The following is a 14,581-nucleotide window of genomic DNA, read 5'->3' as shown; positions in this document are numbered from 1 at the left end:
AATAGATTTTTTCTAATTTCAAGTAGTATATAACATCAGTTACCCACTGACATAGAACAGGAGAGTTAGGATTCTTCCAGTTGAGCAAGATAAGTCTACATGCCAATAGTGAAGTAAAGGCAATTACATTTTGTTTGTCCTTCTCCACTTTAAGCCTATCCGTAAGCCCACCAAACACAGCTGTTCGTAAATTAAGAGGGATTGTGACACCAAGGCTGTCTGAGAGGCATTTAAAGATTTTTGTTCAGAATGATGTTAATTTGGTGCAGGCCCAGAACATATGGCCCAATGAGGCTGTAGCTCGATTTCAACGTTCACAGGTTGGATATTGCCCTGGAAACATTTTGGACAATTTTAAACAAGACAGATGTGCTCGACAGAAGATTTTAAGTTGAATAATTTCATGCTTTGTGTATAAGGAGCTTGAGTGAATTCTGTGCATTGCTACCTTCCACTCCTTTTCTGAGATGTTGAATAAGAAATCCTTTTCCCACTGTACTCTGGGATTTTTGAAAGGAAGGGACTTTAAAATGTTTTTATATATTACAGAAATGCAGTCGGAGTCCTCAAGACTGATCACTATTTCTTTCGCAATAGAAATAGGTGGGAGGTGAGGAAAACTGGGCAGATTTTGTTTGGTAAAGTTTTTAACTTGGAGATAGTGAAGGAATTGTGTTTATGGAAAGTTAAATTGGAGTGTACTTGTTTGTGGGATGCAAAGATGTTACCTATGTACAAAGCTCAAAGTACATCTCAATCTCAATGTACAAAGTAATTAAATCCTGTATGTTTTCCAAACATTAAAAACTGTGTACATTTGAAAGGGTGGAAAAAGGTGGTTATTGTGCAGAGGTGCCACAGAAAGCTTCTTTATCTTGAAGGACTTCCTACATTGGTTCCATATTCTGAGTGAATGAAGCACAATTGGGTTTGTTAGTATATTAAAAGTTTGTTAGTATATAAACCCAGCCACAGGGGATGCACAAACCAGTGTGTTTCTTCGTGCCTGTCCCAAGACCGGAAAAATGGGGAGGGTTACGTCAGAAAGGGCATCTGGTGTAAAATTTTGCCCTATCAATATGCAGACAACAATACAAATTTCCATACCGGATCGGTCGAGCCCCGGGTTAACAACGACTGCCACCAGTACTGTTAGCCAACAGGGTGCTGGCGGAAATTGGGCTACTGATGGCTGAAGAAGAAGAAGGAGAAGAAGAAGGGGGAGACATGTCCGGAGGCAGAAGGAGAGGAGGAAAGTAAAGAGAGTGGAACTAAAGGTAGGAACTTTGAATGTTGGCAGTATGACTGGTAAGAGGAGAGAGTTAGCAGATATGATGGAAAGAAGGAAGGTTGATATAAGAGGAAGAGACTAAATGGAAGGGGGGTAAGGCCAGGTGGATTGGAGGTGGATTCAAATTGTTCTGTCATGGTGTGGATGGGAGGAGAAATGGGGTAGGGGCTATTCTGAAGGAACAGTATGTCAAGAGTGTTTTGGAGGTGAAAAGAGTGTCAGGCAGTGTAATGATTATGAAACTGGAAATTGGAGGTGTAATGATGAATGTTGTTAGTGCATATGCACCAGAAGTTGGGTGTGCAATGGGTGAGAAAGAAGATTTTTGGAGTGAGTTGGATGAAGTGATGAACAGTGTACCCAAGGGACAGAAAGTGGTGATTGGAACGGATTTCAATGGGCATGTTGGTGAAGGGAACAGTGGAGACGAGGAGGTGATGGGTAGGTATGGTGTCAAGGAGAGGAATGAAGAAGGTCAGAGGATAGTGGATATAGCCAAAAGGATGGACATGGCTGTGGTGAATATGTATTTTAAGAAGAGTGAGGAACATAGGGTTATGTACAGGAGTGGAGGAAGATGCGCACAGGTACATTACATTCTATGAAGAAGAATTGAACTGAAGGAGCTTGAAGAGGGCAAAGTGGTGGCAGGGGAAAGTGTAGTTAAGCAGCATAGGATGATGGTCTGTAGGATGACGTTGGAGATCAAGAAGAGGAAGAGAGTAAGGGTAGAGTCAAGGATCAAATAGTGGAAGTTTATAAAGGAAGACTGCAAGGTTGAGTTTAGGGAGGAGGTGAGACAGGCACTGGGTGGCAGTGAAGAGTTACCAGACAGCTGGGAAACTACAGCAGATGTAGTAAGGGTGACAGCAAGAAGGGTGCTTGGTGTGACATCTGGAAAGAGGAAGGAGGAAAAGGAAACCTGGTGGTTGAATGAGGAAATACAAGAGAGTATACAGAGGAAGATGATGGCAAAGAAGAAGTGGGATAGTCAGAGAGATGCAGAAAGTAGACAAGAGTAGAAGGAGATAAGGCGCAAGGTGAGGAGAGAGGTGGCAAAGGCTAAAGAAATGGCTTGTATGATGAGTTGTATGAGAGGGTGGACACTAAGGAGGGAGAAAAGGACCTGTACTGATCGGCTAGACAGAGGGACTGAGCTGGTAAAGATGTGCAGCAGGTTAGGTTGATAAAGGATAAAGATGGAAACGTACTCACAAGCGAGGAGAGTGGGTTGAGCAGATGGAAAGAGTACTTTGAGAGGCTGATGAATGAAGAGAACGAGAGAGAGAAGAGGTTGGATGATGTGGAGATAGTGAATCAGGAAGTGCAACGGATTAGCAAGGAGGAAGTAAGGACAGCTATGAAGAGGATGAAAAATGGAAAGGCCATTGGTCCAGATGACATACTTATGGAAGCATGGAGATGTTTAAGAGAGATGGCAGTGGAGTTTTTAATCAGATTGTTTAATGGAATCTTGGAAAGTGAGAGGAGGCCTGAAGAGTGGAGAAGAAGTGTACTGGTGCCAATATTTAAGAATAAGGGGGATGTGCAGGAATGCAGTAACTACAGGGGAATAAAATTAATGAGCCACAGCATGAAGTTATGGGAAAGAATAGTGGAAGCTAGGTTAAGAAGTGAGGTGATGATTAGTGAGCAGCAGTATGGTTTCAATGCTCAGAAAGAGCAGCACAGATGCAATGTTTGCTCTGAGGATGTTGATGGAGAAGTTTAGAGAAGGCCAGAAGGAGTTGCATTGCATCTTTGTGGACCTGGAGAAAGCATATGACAGGGTGCCTCGAGAGGAGCTGTAGTATTATACGAGGAAGTCGGGAGTCGGAAAGAAGTATGTAAGAGTTGTACAGAATATGTATGAGGGAAGTGTGACAGTGGTGAGGTCTGCGGTAGAAGTGACGGATGTATTCAAGTTGGATGTGGGATAACATCAGGGATTGGCTCTGAGCCCTTTCTTATTTGCAATGGTGATGGACAGGTTGACAGAAGAGATTAGACAGGAGTCCCCGTGGACTATGATGGTTGCTGATGACATTGTGATCTGTAGCAATAGTAGGGAGCAAGTTGAGGAGACCTTGAAGAGGTGGAGATATGCTCTAGAGAGGAGAGGAATGAAGGTCAGTAGGAACAAGACAGAATACATGTGTGTAAATGAGAGGGAGGTCAGTGGAATGGTGAGGATGCAGGGAGTATAGTTGGCGAAAATGGATGAGTTTAAATACTTGGGATCAACAGTACAGATTAAAGGGGATTGTGGAAGAGAGGTGAAGAAGAGAGTGCAGGCAGGGTGGAATGGGTGGAGAAGAGTGTCAGGAGTAATTTGTGACAGATGGGTATCAGCAAGAGTGAAAGGGAAGGTCTACAGGATGGTAGTGGGACCAGCTATGTTATATGGGTTGGAGACGGTGGCACTTGGACGGATAGGATTAGAAATGAGTACATTAGAGGGTCAGCTCAAGTTGGACGGTTGGGAGACAAAGTCAGAGAGGCGAGATTGCGTTGGTTTGGACATGTGCAGAGGAGAGATTCTGGGTATATTGGCAGAAGGATGCTAAGGATAGAGCTGCCAGGGAAGAGGAGAAGAGGAAGGCCTAAGAGAAGGTTTATGGATGTGGTAAGAGAGGACATGCAGGTGATGGGTGTAACAGAGCAAGATGCAGAGGACAGAAAGATATGGAAGAAGAAGATCCACTGTTGCAACCCCTAATGGGAGCAGCTGAAAGAAGAAGAAGTATATATGTTGTTGCACAGGAGCACTGGTGGAGCATCTAACCATATCTATCAAGGGAAGCCAGTAGTCAGGGCAGGGGCAAAAGCAATCGGTAATCCCCCTTCTTTTTCCTCCATAGACCCAAGTCCCGGGACTGCCATAATGACTCAGCGGTCTCGCCCCTTCCACCCCAGGACCTATTCAAACTGCAAAGTGAGCACTCATTTTGTCCACACTTGCACAGTGTAATTAACTCTGTTATGGATAAGCCATTTGAGACTGACACATGCAAGACTCAGATATTTGATCTGATTTTAATTTGATATACTTTGCTAGTCCATGAGGGGAAATTGTCTTTTTGCATGACCTGTTTGCTGGTTTCTTTTCCTTTATCACCTTTATTAAATGGTGTACAATATTCTTTTTATTTACACAAAGTTATAACAGATAGATGGTAACAAAAGAGAGGGGACAAAGTTGAAGGATCGGGGACAGTGTACACAATTCCTTGTTCTGGAGGTGTTTCTGAGAGTGAGATTCATCTCTTACAGATGTGATTTCCAGAGTGAACACTGACTTCTCGGCTGACTTACTTTAAAGAGCCAGCTGGGTGGAATAGATGGGACTTCTGGGACTGTACCAGAAGTGATGATGGAGTTCCTCACTCAAGTTGTCTTCTTGTCTGTAGGGAGAGAATGAGAGGGATTCTGCAGTTACGTAAACGTATTAGTTCAGTTACTTAAACTTAAATATGTTCACTGCTGTAACACATAAAATTACTTACTTTGTTGGAGACAAATGAAACAGGTTTAAACAGTTTGGAATAGACAGCAAGTAAAAAGCATGGAGAGTTTATTTTTGTACAAAGAACACAGCTTCTACATGCATACTGTAAATTCAGAAAGTTATTCAGACCTCGTCAGTTTTTAAAAATTGCCTAATGCTGCTGAGATACTGTATGTAGGCTGCAGTTGCCAAGAGACCCTACTCTGGATTCAATTTTCTCAGCCTTTTGCAAACTCAGTTTAAGATGTCACGCATGCAAGCATAGATAATGTCTCATTGGTGTTTGTGTCTAAAAATACAAGGAAAGATTTTGGGTTTGACACCATCACTAACACTATTTCCATTTCTTTTAGAGAGGAGGAGAAAGTAGTGATGTCATGTTCTCTTATGACATCACTGGTCCCACCCATTTCACTTAAACAAATATAAAGTACTAGAACAAACAGGTGACCCTTGTTCACTTGGACTCACCTTCTAAAGAGGCCAATTATCTTTACTAAAGAAGTACTTTGACAGCTTGAGGAGCTATAATTCTGAGAATGGTCCAACTGCAGACTTCCACACCTCCACAATTCAGTGACTCTGCTGCACAGGTGTTTGTCACTTGGTTTATTTGAGCTGAGTCAGATAATGCTCCCACAACCCTTATCGTAACCATAGTTTAACCAGGTGTTATTACTGATACTGGTGCTTCCCATACTTGGTCCAGGGAACTCACTGTGGCTGCAGGTGTTTGTTCCAATCAGCTTCATAATCAGTGACAACACCTGATAACACTGATCTCATTTAATTAGCTTGTATTTTTTCTCTTATTCTACATCCAGAAAAGCACAGCAGCATGATTTTTGCATTTATAAGAAATTTAGAAATATTTCTGCTTTTTCTACAGATTTAAATGCTTAACTCTCTTTTGTTGATTTCATTATATTTTGCCCTTTCGCTGTGCAGTTTTCCCCCTTCATTGTATCTTAATAATGACAATGAGCAGAGCAGACACTCAGGTAAACCACACTGAATAATCAAAGGTTGCAACTACTTTAGCGTCAGACCCACTAATTAGTAAATAATGGATTAATTAAACAGGCAGCACAGTGGTGCAGTGGTAGGACTGCTGCCTTGCAGTTAGGAGACCTGGGTTCGCTTCCTGGGTCCTCCCTGCATGGGGTTCCTCTGAGAACATTTTTGCATGTTCTCCCTGTGTCTGCATGGGTTTTCTTCTGGGTACTCCGGTTTCCTCCCACAGTCCAAACACATGCATTTTAGGTCGATTGGCAATTCTAAATTGGCCCTAGTGTGTGCTTGGTGTGTTTGTGTGTGTGTCCTGCGGTGGGTTGGTACCGTGCCCAGGATTGGTGCCCTGTGTTGGCTGGGATTGGCTCCAGCAGACCCCCGTGACCCTGTGTTCGGATTCAGCGGGTTGGCAAATGGATGGATGGATGTTCTCCCTGTGTCTTCATGGGTTTCCTCTGGGTACTCCGGTTTCCTCCCACAGTCCAAACACATGCAGTTTAGGTCGATTGGCAATTCTAAATTGGCCCTAGTGTGTGCTTGGTGTGCGTGTGTGTCCTGCGGTGGGCTGGCACCCTGCCCAGGATTAGTTCCCTGCCTTGCGCCCTTTGTTGGCTGGGATTGGCTCCAGCAGACCCCCGTGACCCTGTGTTTGGATTCAGCGGGTTAGAAAATGGATGGATGGATTAATTAAACAATTAGAACACCTGGAAAAGTAAGATGAAAATATTGTTAAAAAGAAAAAAAAAAACATTATTCCCATATAACTGCTTGGTACATTTTAATATTTTTTTAAAACCAAACTTAGTTTTCTAATTTCTATAATGTTCCCAAAACAAAGAACTTGGGAAATAACAGTTCATTTAATTAGCCCATGAGTCCCATTAAAAACAGAAGCTGGTTGCAACAAAAACCTGCAGCCACAGTGTGGCCCCAGGACTGAGTTTGGGAAGCACTAATATAAAGCATAACCTCCACAATGGAGTGGAACTCTGGTGGTTTGCCACTAGAGTCTATTGGTAGTTCTTCATCCTGGACCAATTTAAATGTGACTTTTTTCCTTTCTTTTATTCCTCAGCCTAGACACTAAAGGGAACCCCAAACCTTTTCCTTTTGTTTTTCTCTTGTTTTCAAAAAGGCTTACACATTAGTTGTGAGGGTATGAAAAGATGTACATTAGACTAAGGCCAGCTTCACCAGTTATGGTGTGCTGGTCAGGCAGAGGAAGAAGAAGTTGTAGCACAGACACAAATAGGTGGCTTTATTTATTAAAAACCCAAGATTCAGTGGATTCATAAAGTATTCAGACTCCTTTACTTTCAGCACATTTTATTGTGTTGTAGATTTCACACAACAAAGGATCTGAATACTACTCTGAATAAGAAATTTCAGTTGATTTTTAAAAAAATTGCCAATCTATTCGGAAACGTTTTCTTTTTGTCATTACATGGTTTCTTAGTGTAGATTGACAGGCAAAAAGTTGCAAATTAAAATCTACAGCACAATAAAGTGTTCAGAAGGGATCTTAATATTTTTTTAATCCACTCTATCTTGCAGTTGTAGCAGGTAAATCTACAATAGTAGTGGTTTATTTGATTATTAATGCAAATACTCCTCGGAATCATTGGTCAGGATGTTAATAAAAACATTTTTGATTTAATATTTCCATGTGCTTTTCATAAGGAGGTATATCTGGAATTTTCTGCAATCGAACTGCTCGCCGAAGATCACTAATCATTAATCATTAATGCAGATCACTTTTGCAGATGTTTAAATGAGCCTGTGAATTTGTTCATATAGTAAATTTTTAAAAAACCTGCTTCAATGGTTTTTGAAGGGAAATTTTTCATTGTAAATAATTTCTGCATTTAAATTATTAATAGAAGATGAGACTAAAGCTAATGGTTTCACTGTATGCCAAACTGTAAATCGATCTGGTATAGATTTGTTCGGGCTTTTGAGTCCTCTGGACTGTATATATAGGTGCGTGAATTGAGTGTCTAATGTCAATTACAAAACCAGTAATTCTTTGGAAAGTTAAGTAGTTCTTGACTGGTGACATAATAAAACTTCGTCATTGTGTCTACTAACTGCGCAGAAATACATCGCCGTATCATCCAGCTGCAGCGATTTTATTTCGAAAGACCCCCGAAGAGTTTCACTTTTTACAATCTTGTATCGCTCCTTCTCGGCTTCATTTTCCAATTGTGGTTGGCCTCCTGTTACTGAATATACGACTAATTCAATCCCCCGTCCTGATCGCTGTCGATACCAGTACATGTATTGTGAGCTTGCGTCATCGTGTTCACATTGTATGTCTGCATAGTCTCCTGGACGTTTTATAACGAACTGGGGTTTCTGATGGACTTGAGCACATTTAAAGAGATCTAAAAAAATAAATAAATAAAGTAAGAATACACTCATTATTCATAGATACACACCAATGCAAGGTAATGCATACATAAAATGCTGAAAACCGTTAGAAAATAAGATATTCTAAACAGGATGATTAAATTATTAGATTGTAAAACACTATTACTTTTAAGTCTTACTTGTTGCCCATGTTAAAAAGAAAAGAAAACATATTTCAGAGTGCATTATACCACGTATAAACATAGTTGTTTAATTAAGAAGTCAGGAAGCACAGCCGTGCATTTGTGGTGGCATAAACGTAAACTACAACATTTAAAGTGCGGACTTAAGAGTGAGGGCGTAACAGGAAATAAAGAGTAGTTATTATTTTTCATGTCATTTCCCAGTCTTTCATTTTCCGGCACTACCACATTATAAACATAACTGAAGTTCTTTTACAGAGTGCAGTGGGGAACTACTTCTAAAGGACTAGAGACGCTGATACAATATCCTTCTGGAGAAATCTGCAAATTTTCTGCGCAAATAACACACGTTATTGTCTGAATCAGAAATTCACAATATGTCAGATTGAACGTATGAGTTAAAATGCACAGATAATACGTAATAGATGAAGAATTGTTTCTATATATTTAATTACAAACAATTAAAGGAGATCACGACCAACTTAATGGGATATTATTAAGAATTTAGCCATGTAAATACATTTAAATGACCAATTAAGCAACATCATTACTGCAGATAGTATACAGAAATAATTCATCAGTCCTTCCAGGCACGTAGCTTGAGGGGGTTAGTGAATTGGACAATTGGAGTGGCCAGCATGGATCCAGGGTTTGAATGGAGTTTGGGGCAGAGGATTGCAGTTGTGGAACACTCCAGACAGCAGATTTCCTAAGCAATATACTGCAGTTTTGTTTCTTCTGATTTTTGTTTTTCATCACTTGTACCTGTAACCCAATACATTATAAAGTTGTAACACATTCAATGACTACTTTAATCTTCCATGGTTCTTTCCACTGTGCTCCGGTGACTTTTCTGCCAGCTCCACCTCATCCTGCTTATATTTGGGTTCATAGGCAACACGATCTGCATTCACTTTGGCCAACTCTGTGTGCAATTCTAATCCAGGATCTCACACCCAAGACTCTCTAGCAGCCACATACTCAGGCCAAAAGATTTGAGTGGGCTTCAAAATTTCCTTTGTTTTATTGCTTGGTGATGTCGCTCTCTGTCTCTTTCTCTCTCTGTGTTTCACGAGCACACACTCTGCATGAGTTATCGGTATGGCCCCCACCCTTTCTGACAGCATCTCAGGTCTCACTTCCACACTAGAACTAGTGGTTCTAAAATACATGAAAATACATGAAATGGGGGGGGGGCCTCAGATAATGGTCTGGGTTTACATCCTCCCAGGAAAAAAGAGCAATGGTTCAATGGAGGTTGCTGCAGGTCACAAAAAGGCAAACATTAACTCTAGGCATAACTCTGAAGATTTGTACATGTATGTAAAATCTGTTCCTCTTAGGGTTTTGTGTGACTGTCCATTTTTAAACTCATCTTATCTTTGTATCTTTTAGTTTAGCTGTTCTTTCCTGTGTTATAAATTAGTTCAAACAACATTTAGCGGCAGGTTGATAACATTCATTGTTTACAATAATAATTTGCAGATAATACTGTTCAATTAATGCAGTCTTATTTGTGTTAACATACTAGCTTTCTATTTCCAGAGAAGTGACTTTTTTTCCTTTTCTCTTTTTTTTTTTGTACTTTAATGTTTAACTTGTAAACAGCAGGAGAAGGGTGCAGTTGTGTGTGTTGCTTGTGCATGGTCTGCTCGCCATTAGACTCACTTCCATAGGCCATTTGAGGAGCTGTTAGATGAGTAAAGAGGAAGTTTTACAAAACATACAAGTTCAAGCTACTGCTCTTAAGGTAAAATTGAAAGAGAAAACTCATTCATAATTGAATGTTTCTCCTTTTAAAGATTGATGACTTTACAGTTTTACCCATGCTTTCCAATGGGAGAGTTTGAAATTTTAAAACTTTGCACAGCACAGATATCTAATTGAAAATTTGACTGTCTCAATAAATTTTTTTGAAGAATAAGCATACCACATTTCAACAAAATTGGTCCAGGGCAGCCGGAGTTGTTCTAAGTGTACAGACAAACAGACAGACATGGACTATCTCAATAGGTGTTCCATGAATTAAACGCAAAAGTACCTCAAAAGCAAACTTGAAGCAGCAGTTGCAAATAAAAAAACACTACTAATGGTGTAACCAAAATTTATTTGATAAGACCTCTTAAAGTAATGTAAACAATCTTAAATACACATTTCTTAAAAAGTTAATAAATATTACAATAAAGAAAACAAGATTTAATGGCTTAATACAAAAACATTTTACTTGTTTAGAGTTCAGTTTTTTGCAGTTTAAACACTAAAGACACAAGCTGGTTAAGTTGAGCAAGCTCAATTTTTCTCCATTCATCCAACATGCAGGTCTTCAGCAGCACAATTGTGCAGGGCCTTCATTGTTGTGTTGTGTGTCAGGACTACTAAATTTGCATTCACATTCTTTGCTTATACAGCCAAGCACTTGTAATTCAGCCACAGTGTCGTTTGGTGTCGTCCTGCCGGAAAATGCAGGTAAGACCCTGGAAAAGTTAACATGTGGATACTAACTTGTTTTGCTCAAAAATGTGTGCATATCTTCGTGAATTAATGGTGCCCTCACAGATATACCGTGGGCACTAACACAGCAACATACCATGAGACAGACACTGGCTTTTGTACCTGACCCCAATAACAGCTTAGATGGTCCTTTTCCTCTTTGGCTCAGATAATGTTGTATTTAAAAAAATACGGTGTAACAATAATGATCACAAGACATTGCGAAGGTTTGGGGCTGCCACCTGTATAATTGTTCCCGGCTGCAAAAATTCTTAATAATCAGGTCCATGTTCACCCTATTCAGTCCAAAACAGAACTAACTCAATATTAACAAGATAGCGGCTTTAAAGGCCATTACAGGAAGTGATGTCATCAGGACAGGAACCGGAAGTGACGTCGTTGGCTGCCCCAGAGCCGGGTGGGATTTCCCTAGAATGGTCTGTAAGAGATCGAGAGGGAGAATTAGTGCACTTCGCCACCCCCTGGTACGGTGTGGAATTACATGTATTCAAGCCCTTTAGTTGCCTCCTAAACACGCGTGTGTGATGGTACCCTCCCCCCCCCCCCCCCCCCACCTTCCCTCAGCCCAGACCCATCGGGTTGGGCATCCTGCACCGAGAGGTCATGAATGCGAGAAAGAGCATCAGCATTGGAATGGAGAGACCCTTCTGATGAACGAGAGAGAACTTATAAGGTTGTAGATCAAGGAACCACCTAGTGACTCACGGGTTTGACTCCTTGTGCAGGGCCATCCACTGTAAAGATGCATGGTCCATGACAAGTGTAAACTCATGACCCAAGAGGTAATACCTCAACTGTGTAATCGGCCATTTAATCGCAAGAGCCTCTCTCTCCACCGCCGCATACCTGGTTTCCCGATCCAGCAGTTTCCGGCTCAGGAACATGACGGGGTGTTCAGCACGATCAACGCTTTGGCTCAGCACTGCTCCTAGGCCTGTGTCCGAAGCGTCCATCTGGAGGATAAAAGGATGCAAAAGGTCAAGTGCTTTCAAAACAGGTGCTGACGTCAGGGCCTTTTTCAAGTCACTGAATGCAGCTTCTGTTGTATTAGTCCATACCACAATGTTAGGAGCCCTCTTCTTTGTTAAATCACTCAAGGGCACAGCTCTCTCCGAAAAGCGTGGCACAAACCGGCAGTAGTACCAAGCTAGACCGAGAAATTCTTGGACATGCAGCTTGGTTCGCGGACGGGGCCATTTCAAAATGGTATCTATTTTAGAGGACTGTGGCTTTACAGTACCCAGACCCACCAGGTAGCCCAAGTATTTGGCTTCTTTCAACCCAAAAAAACATTTTTTTGGATTGATACGAAGACCGGCTTCACCCAGCATCCGTAATACTGCTCGGACGTGCTGTATGTGTTCCTTCCAGGTGCTGGAATAGATGGCGACGTCATCCAGGTAGGCAGCACTATACGTGTTATGGGGTCGGAGCACTTTGTCCACCAGACGATGGAAAGTAGCTGGAGCCCCAAGTATGGGGAGTACACGAATGGAAGTACACGATACTGCCAGTGCCTGCTAGGGGTGCTAAACGCGGTTTTAACCTTTGCGGAGTCTGTTAAAGGAACCTGCCAGTACCTGTGAAACCTGATTAAGTTGACGGAAGTCATTGCAAAACCACCAACTTCTGTCAGGCTTACTAACCAAGACTATTGGGCTGGACCAGGGACTATAACTTTCCTCAATGACTCCTAAGTCCAGCATACGCTTGATTTCAAGTTCCACTTCTGCCTTCTTTGCCTCGGGAAGCCGATAGGGGTGTTCTCGGACTATAACCCTGGGTTCGGTCACAATGTCGTGGGCAATCAGGGAGGTCCTTCCAGGTTTTTCATCAACCACCTCCTGGATGGACGAGATAATTTCTTCGAGCTCTCGCCTCTGTCGGGTACTCAGATTAGGGTTGAAGTTAAGTGGGTTGGTCTGAGCAAAGAATGAGCGGGGCTGGCTGGAGGAGGGATCAGGATCCCTTTCCTTCCACGGTTTCAGCAGATTCACATGATATATCCGCTCGTTCAGCCGACGATTGGGTTGTTTCACCAAATAGTCGAAGAGCCCTTTCCTCTCCTTAACTTCGTACAGTCCTTGCCAGTGGGCAAGTAATTTAGAATGTGAGGTGGGAACCAACACCATGACCCGACCCCCCGGTTGGAACTCCCAGAGCGTCGTGCCACGGTCATAATAGCGGGCCTGAGCTGCTTGCGCCTCTTCCATGTGACTTTTTAGTATAGGTTGAATTTTCTCAAATCTATCGCGTAATTGAGCGATATATTCCAAAATATTAGTTGAGGGAAGAGCCTCTCCTTCCGAACCTTCCTTTAGAATGTCTAATATGCCCCGGGGTTGTCGTCCATATAATAATTCAAAGGGTGAGAACCCCGTTGAGGCTTGAGGGACTTCCCGATAGGCAAAGAGTATGAGGGGGGAGGAGTTGATCCCAATTCCTTCCATCTCCGCTGACCACCTTGCGAAGCATCTGTTTGAGAGTTTGATTGAACCTCTCTACTAGACCATTGGTTTGAGGATGATACACCGCGGTCTTTAAGTGCTTTATTTTGAGTAACTCAGCAGTTTCCCTGAACGTCTCTGAGGTAAACGGTGTTCCTTGGTCCGTCTGGACTTCTTTAGGAATACCAACATGCGCAAATACTCCTACTAGTTCCCGTGCAATGGCTTTAGAGTTAGCTGAGCGCAACAGAACAGCTTCTGGATATCGGGTTGCATAATCCAAGAGGACTAATATATATTTATGTCCTCAGGCCGAGGGTTCTAGGGGTCCTACTATATCGACCCCTATTGTTTCGAATGGGACGTCTATTAAGGGAAGGGGAACAAGAAGAGCACGGTCCTTCCTAGGAATTTGCTACAGCTGACACTCAGGGCACAAGATACAGAAGCGACGAACCTCCTCGTTAATTCCCGGCCAATAAAATTGGAGCTTAATACGCTCTAATGTTTTTTTCGGTGCCCAGGTGGCCTCCTAGGAGATGGGTGTGTGCTAACTCACAAACTTGCTGCCGGAAAGTTCGCGGGATTAGCAACAGCTTCCGCACCCTCCCCTCGTGTTCACTAACCTGATATAATAACTCATTTTCAATTACAAAGTGGGGCCCCTGTGGCATGGGCTGATGAGTGCGTTGGCCGTTGACTAGGACAACTACATTCTTAGCAAATTTAAGGGAATCATCATTCCATTGTTCCCTTTTAAACAAATCTGGCGTTTTGTTTAAATTGGAAGTTTAAATCTGAGAGAGGGTCAGGTCTGACCTCAAGGGGTGGAGAGTCATCCCATTCCGCCGAGACGCGGACAGATGACGTAACAGTCTGCAACGGCCCGGCAAGCTCCCCGTCCTCCTCTTGGCCCCTCCTATCTCTCGCTGCCGGCTGAGTATACGTTGTGTAGACAACCTGCAATGGAAGATTCCCGTCTGTTACTAGGCCCAATTTCGTTTTAGGAAAGGTCAGTACTTCACTGCTTTTATTATCAGACCAGTCCCGCTCGAGAATCACAGCGAAAGGTGGATTTGGGAGGACCGCTACGGTGATTTTTTTAAGGGATCCTCCCTGGCTAATGAAACATTGGGCGGATTTATAGAACCGGATATCCCAATGTATACAGGTTATACTGGTCTTTGTTTTTATCCACTGTTGCGGTAGTACATACTGGCGATCAACAATTGAAATGTTGCTGCCTGAATCGAAAAGGGCT

This window comes from Erpetoichthys calabaricus, chromosome 3, assembly GCF_900747795.2.
Source record: "Erpetoichthys calabaricus chromosome 3, fErpCal1.3, whole genome shotgun sequence".
Taxonomy (NCBI): Eukaryota; Metazoa; Chordata; class Cladistia; order Polypteriformes; family Polypteridae; genus Erpetoichthys; species Erpetoichthys calabaricus.
This window is presented reverse-complemented; position numbering follows the sequence as displayed.